The sequence below is a fragment of the Myodes glareolus genome, chromosome 7 (assembly GCF_982192425.1).
Source record: "Myodes glareolus chromosome 7, mMyoGla1.1, whole genome shotgun sequence".
NCBI classification, from domain to species: Eukaryota; Metazoa; Chordata; class Mammalia; order Rodentia; family Cricetidae; genus Myodes; species Myodes glareolus.
The window spans coordinates 86,113,736-86,124,392 of NC_142032.1; the positions used below are offsets into that span (position 1 = coordinate 86,113,736).

The following is a 10,657-nucleotide window of genomic DNA, read 5'->3' on the forward strand; positions in this document are numbered from 1 at the left end:
CAGGGGTAGACCCGGGCCCTACAGAGGAGGCATGTTGAGACCCTAGTGTGCCTCCATGGATGCTACTGACCTTAGCTGATCTGTCCTGACATTGTCAACCCCTGGGAGTAGGGGTGCTTCTGATTCAAAGCCCTTGGTGGCAGTTCCTTAACTTGTAAATTTCTAGTTGGTTTCTAAAAACTTGACCTCAGAGATGGTTTTCCCCGTGGAGACAGTAGCGATCGGCTCCTTTACCCCAGGGAAGATCTGAAAGTGCCTTTTCAGACTCTAGAGCGGCCTGAATGTTGCAGAACTTCCAGTTAGAGGAGGCACCTGCTGGAGGGGCACAGCAGACACAGCGCCTTGGTTTCTCTTTTAAACGGCTGACAGTAAAAGGTTTTCCTCTTGTGAGACTCTGCAGCAGGATTAATTAGACGACCACAGGTTAACAAGGGCTCCTGTTTGGAAGCGGGGGTGGGGAGGTGGGTGGGTGAGGAATTTTTAAGGATTTTAAAGATGGTGATTTTGAGGTTTTCAATTTGTTGAGCTGTGCACGCAGGAGTACACACGCCCACACACACACACACACATACACGCACATTACTCATTTCCTTGAGCCTATCCTGTCTAAAATGATTTTCACTTTCACCTTTACAGGTATCTTTAGGGCCGGCGAGATGACTCAGAGGGTAAAAGTGCTTGCTGGCACACCTGACAACCTTAGTTCTGTTCAATGACCACACGGTGGAAGGAGAGAACTCCAGCAAACTGGCCTCTGACCTCTACACATGCATGAGCATGTACATCCACACACACAATAACTGAGGAAACATCCCAGCTTGAGTCCCACAGCTTCCAAAATTGTGTCTTCAGGCCACATTTTTATATAAACAGCCCCCAACTTGCTGTCTCCATGGACATCTCATGCGCATGATTATGGTCTGGATGTGGACTGTCCCCTGTAGAGCCATAGATTTGAATACTTGGCTCCTAACTGGTGGTGCTGTTCTGAGGGGTTGTGGGACCATCTAGACATTGGGTCTAGCTGGAGATACAAGCCGCTTAGGACAGTCCTTGAGGGGTACAGCCTGACTGTGCTTCTCCCCCCAGGGCTCTCTGCCTCTTAGTGCCTCTCTCCAGCACACCTTTCCTGGGGTGACGTCCTGAGACCCTCTCCTCCCTCACATTGTTCTCGTTAGGTATTTGGTGACTGTGATGTGAAAGTAGCTAACACACACTTCTTGGAGCTTGGTTTGGTTTTGTTCTGTTGGAGATGGAATCCAAGGCATCCCCACCACGCCACATACCCAGGCCACACCTTGGATTAAACGTGGTCAAAATGGACCCTTTTGGGGCCAACAAATGGTTCAGTGGGTATAAGTGCAAGTTCAGAGACGTGATTTTGATTCCCGGGATCCACATGAAACTAGGCGAGAATCAACTCCACAAAGTACACATACACGCACTAATAATACTATAACATTTTTAATAGAACATTTTTCTTTTTCTTGATAGTATCCCAGAATGGCCTTTAACTCTTATGCAGCTCTACAGAACTGGAACTGTGGAGGATAGGGGCTCCATGTTTAATGGCCTCTTTGGTTTTATCAGAGTGTGAGATTGAGTCCCAGGTGGAGGCCAGCCAAGTTCTCAAATTCTTCAAAGGACTCTATGGAGAAGCCAAACCCGTTACATTTACTTGTCAGGAGGTCCATGCTGGGAGGACATGAACACAGAAGATGACAGGCTGGGGATGGATACAGCTCAGCAGGAGAGCACTTGTCTGGGGTGAACAGCAGGAGGAATGGGGAAGGATCTGAGTAGGGAGGAGGTAGGGGAGGAGGAACACACACAAAACTCCAGGCCAAGAAAGCTCCTTGAATGATCCCACTTTACTGCAAAGAAGTCTATGGGGCCTGGGAAGACAGCTCAGCAGGTAAGAACAATTGCTGCATAAGTGAGAAGACCAGAATTTAAATACCCAGAAGCACAAACAAAGCTGGTCATGACCACAGTGTACCAGCGCTCCTGTGGGAGCTGGTAAGAGAAGACAGCTGAGGCTTACTGGCCATCAGCCTAGCTCCAAGTTCAATGAGAGACTCTGTCTTAAAGAAACAAGGTAGAGCCAGGTGGTGGTGGTGCACACCTTTTTTAATCCCAGCACTCGGGAGGCAGAGCCAGGCGGATCTCTGTGAGTTCCAGGCCAGCCTGATCTACAAGAGCTAGTTCCAGGACAGGCTCCAAAGCCACAGAGAAACCCTGTCTCAAAAAACCAAGAAAAAACAAAACAAAACAAACAAAAAACAACAACAAAATATATAGAGAGTGATACAGACTTTCCAATGTCCTCGTCCGGCCTCTGCACATGTGTGAATGTGTGCACACACGTGCACATACACACCTTTTTTAAAAGGAGATTTTATGGCTGGGGAGATGGTTCTGTCTATAGAGTGCTTGAAACACAATGAAGACCTGAGTTCAGATGTGAAGTGCCCCCATAAAAGTCCACTGTGGTTGTCCATGTTTGCAACCCTCCCTACTACAGGCAGAAGGTAACGGTGGACAACGAGACAGGGTGATACCTGGAGCTTGCTGACCAGCCAGTAATCTGGGATCAGTGAGAGACCCCATCTCAAAAGATGAGAAGGAAAGCACTGGTGGCAGACACCTAGCATCCACCTCAGTCCTCTAGATGCAGGCCTACACACACAAACACACACACACACACACACACACACGAAGAAGTCTGGTGCAAATGTACACATTACCTATGTTCCTTGGGAATGCTGGGGAATCTCTGCAGCTGAATGCATGAGAAAGCTCCACCTCGGCCCACATGTTCTGTGAAAGAAGCAGTTTATCTGTAACCTTCCTGGGAATGATGATTTCCCCTTGCGGATGCTCAGACAACTGGTGAGGAATGTCAAAGAGACAGGACCTAGTGGAGATAGAAGTGGGTCAGTTTCTGTTTCAACCATCTTTTTTTCCCCAGCTTTTAAATTTATCAGACTCTGGCACTCTTAGAGTCTTGGAACAGACTTGGGCAGGGAACTTGGGCAGGAAAGTTCCTTGGGCAGGGAACTTTATTTCTCTGAACTGAGTTTCCTCATCACGAAACCTGAGGGGTTTCTTGTTCTAGGTTCCTTATATTCCAGCCCTAAATAAATGACTTGATGATCCATCCATCACCTACTCCCATCATGTAACAGGCATCAGGGTTTGAAGAAATAAATCAGAAGAAAAAGGTAAGACTGTTTGGTTCTTAGCATAAGCATTCCCCCTCTCTAGACAAAACGTCAGCACCCATCTGCAACAGTGCTCTCCAAATTTCATTCCTTGGAATGTAGCCCCATCAGATATGAAAATAGGACTCCTGTGTCAAAAAATGTTGGGAAGCCTGTTAGGTCCCGGTGTGTATCTGCTTCCTCTGTATTCCTTCCCTTCTGAAAGGAGCAGGGTGTCTCAAGAGGCACACAAAACTCTGAAGAAATTTGCAAGACTCTGGAAGTTCACAAAGAAGACAAGACTCACAGGACCCCATCCTTGAAAATATATGGGTTTACAGGAAGCCCCTCGTTCTAACGGTGAAGCAACTACGTCTTTATCAGCCCTATGCTTTCCACTTACTGGAGAGCCCATTTTCCACTGGGCATTCATCAGCACCTCACAGAGCAGGTGTTCCTTTAAAGTCGATTTTGGGAATCAAGCCCCAGCATAGGATGACATCACCTTCTACTCTCCACACACGTGAAAGAAAAATTATGGAAAGAGTTAAATAAACCCAAATCAAAAGATGTAGCACATTGTCCAATAGCCCTGGCTTTCTGAGGAACACGGGAGTGACCTTGGCCTTACGCTCAGGCAGCGACCCTTGACACCCTTCTCAGGAAACACCAGTTATCGTCCTCATTTTTATGGTTGTCACACAAAAAGAAAAAGGTCAACTTGTACCCCTTAACTATTGAATTTTATCTTATTTGTTCTTTGGGGCTTTTTATTGTTGTTGTTCTTGTTTTAGTTATGTGTTAAGAAAGAAAGAAATGTGGCCAGGCAGTGGTGGTACACATCTTTAATCTCAGCACCCAGGAGGCAGAGGCAGGCAGATCTCTGTGAATTCAAGGACAGCGTGGTCTACAGATCGAGTTCTAGGACAACAGATCTAGTTCCAGGACAACTAGGGCTACATAAAAAAAAAGCCCTGACTTGAAAAACAAACAAACAAAAAAAGTTAGTTACACACAATAAATAAATAAATGTATTAAAAATGTTTTAGAAGACAATATGAAGCTGCCTGTGGTAGCACATACCTACACTCCCAGCTGAGGCAGGAATGGGGTTGAGGTTGAAGCCTGGGCTATATAAAAAGACCCCATCTCAAACAGCAACTAAGACATTTGAGTGCCAAATAGAGTGTCTAAGATGATTCTATAGGGTCAGAAGATGGAGGAGACTTGTTTCCAGGCGTAAAGTCAAGATAATCCCTAGGCAAGAACTGCGTTAGGATTAGAAAGGGGAGATAAGACCCAGGAGATAATTCCCAGAGAAGGCCTTGTGTCTGTCGGGGGAGTAAATCTATACACGGCTTCATCCCTAACACACGTCCCTAAAGGATATAGTCCAATCCTTTACCTAGTTCAGCTTAAATGCAATAGAAGCTTGAACCACATGTTTAATTCTTTAAAATGTTTATTTATGTACTTTATGTATATGGGTTTTTCATCTATATGTCCATCTGCACACCAGAAGAGGGCGTTGGATTTCATGGGACTACAGTTATAGACTTGTGAACCACCGTGACATATGGGTGCTGAGAATTGAACTCAGGACCTCTGGAAGAACTCTTAACCACTGAGCCATCCCTCTACCCCAGCTAACTGTCTAGTCACACATAGGGAAGTAAAGTGAGATTCAGTGGCAGAATGCTTGCCTACCATTAATTAGACCCAGCAGTGCAAAGAAAACCGGGTGAAGTTAATTTTAATAATGTATGGGGGTTCTGTTTGGTTGATTTGTGTTGTTTGTTTTTGTTTCGTTTTCCAAGACAGGCTTCCTCTGTGTAGCTTTGGAGCCTGTCCTGGCACTAGCTCTGTAGACCAGGCTGTCCTTAATCTCACAGAGATTCGCCTGCCTCTGCCTCCTGAGTGCTGGGATTAAAGGCATGGGTCACCACCGCCCTGCTGAGAAAAAAGAGTTTTATGTAGCCTAGTCTGGCTCAAACTCACTAGTTACCAAGGATGACTTTGTGCTTTTGACTTTCCTGCTTCTGTTTCCAAATGCCAAGATTACAGGTGCACCACGTGCCTGGTGTGTTATGTAGGGCTGAGGGTCAAACCCAGGGCTTTGTGCATGGTAGGCAATCACTCTACCAAGACAGCAACTCCTCTGGCCCCATGAGGCCTTTTGGTTCTGTTAGTAAGTAGTTGTTGCACCTGGCCTTTACTAATGCTTGGTGGGCCTGTTTGGATTTTAGAGGCAGCACATTCCTCATTGGGTATGTTACTCCGGCACAGACACCAAATAACTTGAAAAACTGCTAGCTTCGAGTGGGGTGTGTGTCTTAGTAACTTTTCTACTGCTGCGAAGAGACACCATCATCAAAGCAGCTTATGGAATAAAGCATTGAATTGGGGTCTTACTTACAACTTCAGAAGGTGAGTCCAGAGCCATCATGGTAGGGAGTGTGGCCGCAGGTAGACAGGCATGGTGTTGGAGCAGCATCTGAGAGCCTACATCTGATCCAAAAGCAGGAAGCAGAGAGAATGAGACCAGTCCCAGTCCTGGCATGGGCTATTGAAACCTCAAAGTCCACCCTTACTGACACACCTTCAACAAGGACACACCTCCTAATGCTTGCTAAATAGTCCACCAGCTGGGGACAAAGCATTTAAACATATGAACCTGCAGGGGTCATTTTCATTTCAAACCTCCTTCATCTGGAACAGAAGGCTCTTTAATAGGTCCATGCTGTGCAAGTTGGTCTGCCACTTGGGCCGTATGATCCAGCAGACCCAATGTGTGTGTGTGTGTGTGTGTGTGTGTGTGTGTGTGTGTGTGTGTGTGCACGCGCGCGCACGTGCCTGTGCACACAGATGGAACCCAGGGCCTAGGAAATGCTAGGCAAATTCTGTAACTGAACTGCATCTCCAGCCACTCTAAGCATGTGAGAAACAAGAACTCCAAGACAATCAACATTTGCTTAAGGCCTTTCTCCCTTCCCGGCTATAAACATTTAATTTCCTAGGAAGGAACCTCACTAGAAACCCCCTTCACAGCAAAAGGCACTCCTTAAACCCTTCGTACAAACCTAGTGACTCCTGGCCTTACCTTATCAGGTATGAATCCTCCCTGAGGCACCTCTGAGCCACTCCACAATCTCAGTTATCAAGGGAAGATGAGGGGAATTACCAGGCTACTGTTTGAGAGGTAACTTGAGAGTCACCATGACAGTATGTGAGGCCAGTGCTAAGGCACTAATTCTGGCACCCCCTTCAGAGGCCCATCCCACCCTTGGGTTTATCGTGTTCTTTCGCTGAGCATCTTGTTTGTCACTTTATGATACACTGCTCTCTGCCAGCACGGGTCCTGGCATGTTTGCGTTCAGAACCATACCCCACACCCGTGTGAGGTAGTCTTGATGTACCCCAAAGTTAGCATCTTCCATATTCTCTGGTTGTCAGATCATCACAGGCCTGAGACTGGATGGTAGGAATGAGCTGTTTCTATGCTGAAAATGTGTGACACCTGGATACATTCATTTTTAGCCATGATCCAACCAACCAGGTGTCCTATGATTCAGTTCACGTCTGACATTCCCCAGAGTTAGTGCAGACCCACAGGTTAAGGGGTTCAGTGCCCCAATACTATCCCCGTTAGAGACTGCAGACCCTTAGACCCTGAACTTTCTATGACCCCCTCACCTGCCAGAGTAAACAGCTTGTTTTCCTATGCTTGCAGCTGCTCTGAGCACGAGACCCTCCTGAGTTCCTGATAACAAGGAAGTGGTTTCTGGTGGGCTTGCACTAGAAAATTCCGAGAGCTAGGGCGTGGCCACTAATCAAGGAGAGCACTATATAAGCTGCCCTGGAACACAATAAAATTGGCATTCTTGCTTCAAGAGTGACCCATGTCTCTGTGTGTTCTTTCCTCCCCAGACCCTTGCCCTACCGCGGTTCCAGGTGGTGAAGGCACCACAGGTGGAGGCCCCACTGGAATCGGGAACTAGGGACACCTCTGAGAGACACCCTCCTGAAAGCTGGCCAGCAGGTAAGTAACAAAGAGAAGGTGTGAGAGGGTGACTTGTAAGGATGGGGATGAATTCTTCCAAGTCCGCTCTCTTAAAGGAATTGCAGGTACTACTGAAAGAACAGGGTGTCAGGATTGAAAGAAAAACAATTGAAGAATTTGTTGAAACAATAGACAGTGTTAGTCCCTGGTTTTTGCAGGCAGGTACCGTAAATGTCCCTTACTGGGAACATGTTAAGGCAGATTTACAAAAGGAATTGAGGAACAAAGGACCTGAGTCCTTTCCGATCGCCACGTTCTCTCTATGGAGACTAGTTAAAGATTCAATGCTTACTGAAAATTGTAAGTAAGCTCAAAAAGCAACTCCAGGAGGCTAACTACAAAGATGCTGGAGGCTGTCCAGGATGAAGAATGTCTGGCAAAGGAGACCCAGGAGAGGCGCTGAAGGAACCTCAGGAGGCTCCAATCTCAGATAATAGTGATTCTGAGCCATCTCTGGGACTGGGCCTATTCTCTTACCTCGCCCCAGGAGAAAGAACCCCTTTTACAAAGCAACTGCCACTCCGGAAGGCAGGAAGAAGGAAATAGAAGAGTTGAGGAGACAATTAGCTAGAACTTAAGTCCAGGAACATCCAGGCTTTCCTTGTTATCAAAACTGCGAATCCTCATGAGAATAGGCAGAGGCTACGCCTGCAGTTTCTGTTTAAAAATGTAAGACAGCGTAAAGAGGCCATAACTGCTTACGGGCCACATACTCCCTTTATCGCTGCCTTGGTGGAATCCTTCATGGATCAAAATTTGACTCCTAGTGACTGGATGCAGCTTTGTAGGGTGGTACTTAGTGGAGGGATTATTTGATTTGAGAGTCAGATTATCAAGACAATTGTGTGGAGACAGCCAGAAGGAATACTGCTGCAGGGCACCCAAATAGAAGTGTGGACATGCTCACCATTACTGAACCTTACACCCCACTTAATCAGCAAGTCCCGGTGACCCAGGGGTGTATGCTCAAATTGCCACGGCCGCCTTAAGAGCCTGGAAAGCCTTGCCTAACAAGGCTGCCGGGATCAGTTATCTAAGGTGCTGCGGGGGCCATCGGAGCCTTATTCAGATTCTGTGAATCAGCTCTCACAGCGGCTAGGATTGTCCCTGATGTTGATGCCACCATGCCGGTTATCAAACTAGCTTATGAGAATGAGAATGCCAACAAGTATTGTCAGGAGGCTATTCGTCCTCACCGGCAATGAGGAGGGTTGAATGATTACATCAGACTGTGTAAGGACACTGACCAAGCCCCTATCACCAGGGTTGTGAAGGCCGCTGCTCTGTAGCATCCTGGTCTTGGGGCGCAGCCCAAACCCTGCTTTAACTATGGACAAGCTGGGCATTTAAAAAACAAACAGTCGGGTGGTGGTGGCGCACACCTTTAATCCCAACACTCGGGAGGCAGAGGCAGGTGGATCTCTGAGTTCGAGGCCAGCCTGGTCTACAAGAGCTAGTTCCAGAACAGGCTCCAAAGCTACAGAGAAACCCTGTGTCTTGGGGAAAAAAAAACTCAACCGCCCCAAGACCTGTGGGGGCGGGGGACGAAAAAAGAAAAAGGGAAAAGGGAAGAAGCCCCATTTGGATTCCTGAACAGCTTTACATCCTATAACAGTTCTCCTGACCAACAGGTATAACGGGCCCTGGTCAGGAATTCTCTGGCGCTGATGCCGGTGGGTCTGGATAGCCCCGTATGGTCGTACTTTCCTTTCTACTGATTGGGCTATGAGACAGCCATTCCCATTAGTTGGCGATGTAATAATGTTACTGGTTTGTGGAACCTATTTGGCAGTCTGTGTTTTCAGAAAACAAGTAGTTTATCTCTGCTGAATTCTCCTTCTCCTTGTGTTATTAGCAAAGCCTCTATAACTGATCTTGCCCTTAATTCTACCAATTCTTCCGCTATTGGTCTTCATAATGTATGAGTGCCATTATAGGATACTCACAAGGCCACCTCTTGTGTGGCTCCAGTCACTAAATGTTGGCCCGGTCCTATGGTTTATAAATTTGTAGTACCCCCAATATGGCCAGAATGTATTACCAATACTCCCTATATGGTGGTGGAGACCATGACCATTTCACAAGAATGCTAGCAAAGATTCTCAGAAGTTTCATTTCTGGAATCCAGCCCAATATGGTATATAGTGCCTACCTTCACGGGATGGTACCTCTGTGGACCTTGCGCCTGTCTAAACTTTGGATCCTTGGCTGTGCAGGATTCTACCTTGTTTAATGGCACAGCAAGATGGAATGTCACAAATATCTTTAAAGATACCTTGCAGTTAAACCAGAACCAATAAGACTTTTCATGCAGCTGTCTGTATGTCCGGGCCATTTTTCTTTCTTTTAACTAACAATACCTTGAATGACTCTGCCCTTAACTGCTCTCAAGTTTTTCATGTCATTTAAGCAGCTGTTAGGTGAACGAGAAGACTTGCTGTGGTCCGGGTTCCAGGCTTGCTACCTATCCCTGTGAATCAGCTGGTGCCGAGCCGTCTCTGCCGAAGCAAGATCACCAAAGCGGCCTCAGGTGGCGGCCGTCTAGCACTGTTGATTCCCTAGCCGGACAGTTTGCCACTGCCTTAGAGACCCCAAAAATCCCTTAATGAGCATATTCGTCATGGCATTTTCCAACTTAACCTACAGACTGCCTTTTTATAAGAGCAGTTAGATTTCTTATGGGTTTTGCATGTAATTGTTCCCCTTCCTTCCATCATATCTGTGCCACGCCCGGGCCTTAGTGCTACTGTCAGCCAGTTGAATTCTTAAGGGACCATGGAACACACAATTTCTTAATTTTACTGCATCCCTTGAGATTAATGAGACTGGTGTTCCTCCCACTTCCACAGATTCTTTGACTAAGGGCCTTCTTTATGGCCTAGGCTTGCTGAAAAGCTGGTCTGGAACTGTTGCCCTAGGAACTCTCATAGCTGGAGGGGTTTTCATGCTCTGCCTCTGCAACAGGTGGCAGCAGCAGCAGCAGCAGCAGCAGCGATGTAATATCGCTTCTAAGCAATTGATACTTGCCCAAGTAAGTGGGCTTCCTCCGAGCGCGGTATGGGTCAACATACTACGTATGGGAAGGCCAGTGAGCCAGAGACGGGTAAGACAGGAGCCTGTCACAATCAACCTAAGACAGAGGCCTTGCGTGCTGAGGCAAGTGTTCTTGATGACGGGTAAGATGTGAATTTGTGCTTCTGCAACCTAAGACAGGCCTGGTCTAATTACATAGGAAAGGGGGAACTTTTAGGGGCTGCAGACCCTCAGACCCTGAACTTTCTATGACCCCCCTTGCCTGTCGGAGTAAACTTGTTTTCCTATGCTTGCTGCTGAGCACGAGACCCTTGTGAGTTCCTGATAACAAGGACGTGGTTTCTGGTGGGCTTGCAGTAGA

General features: G+C 47.0%; 1 long non-coding RNA gene across 1 annotated transcript; it reads right to left on the reverse strand.

Moving 5' to 3' along the window:
* Positions 1–1,442: 1,442 nt before the first annotated feature.
* LOC146893439 (uncharacterized) lies at positions 1,443–5,763 on the reverse strand. The gene is made up of 3 exons (XR_015738277.1): positions 5,620–5,763; positions 2,748–2,917; positions 1,443–1,648 (listed from the first exon to the last, which is right to left on the reverse strand). It is a non-coding gene; the product is annotated as an uncharacterized LOC146893439 (long non-coding RNA).
* Between the last annotated feature and the right edge of the window lie 4,894 nt (positions 5,764–10,657).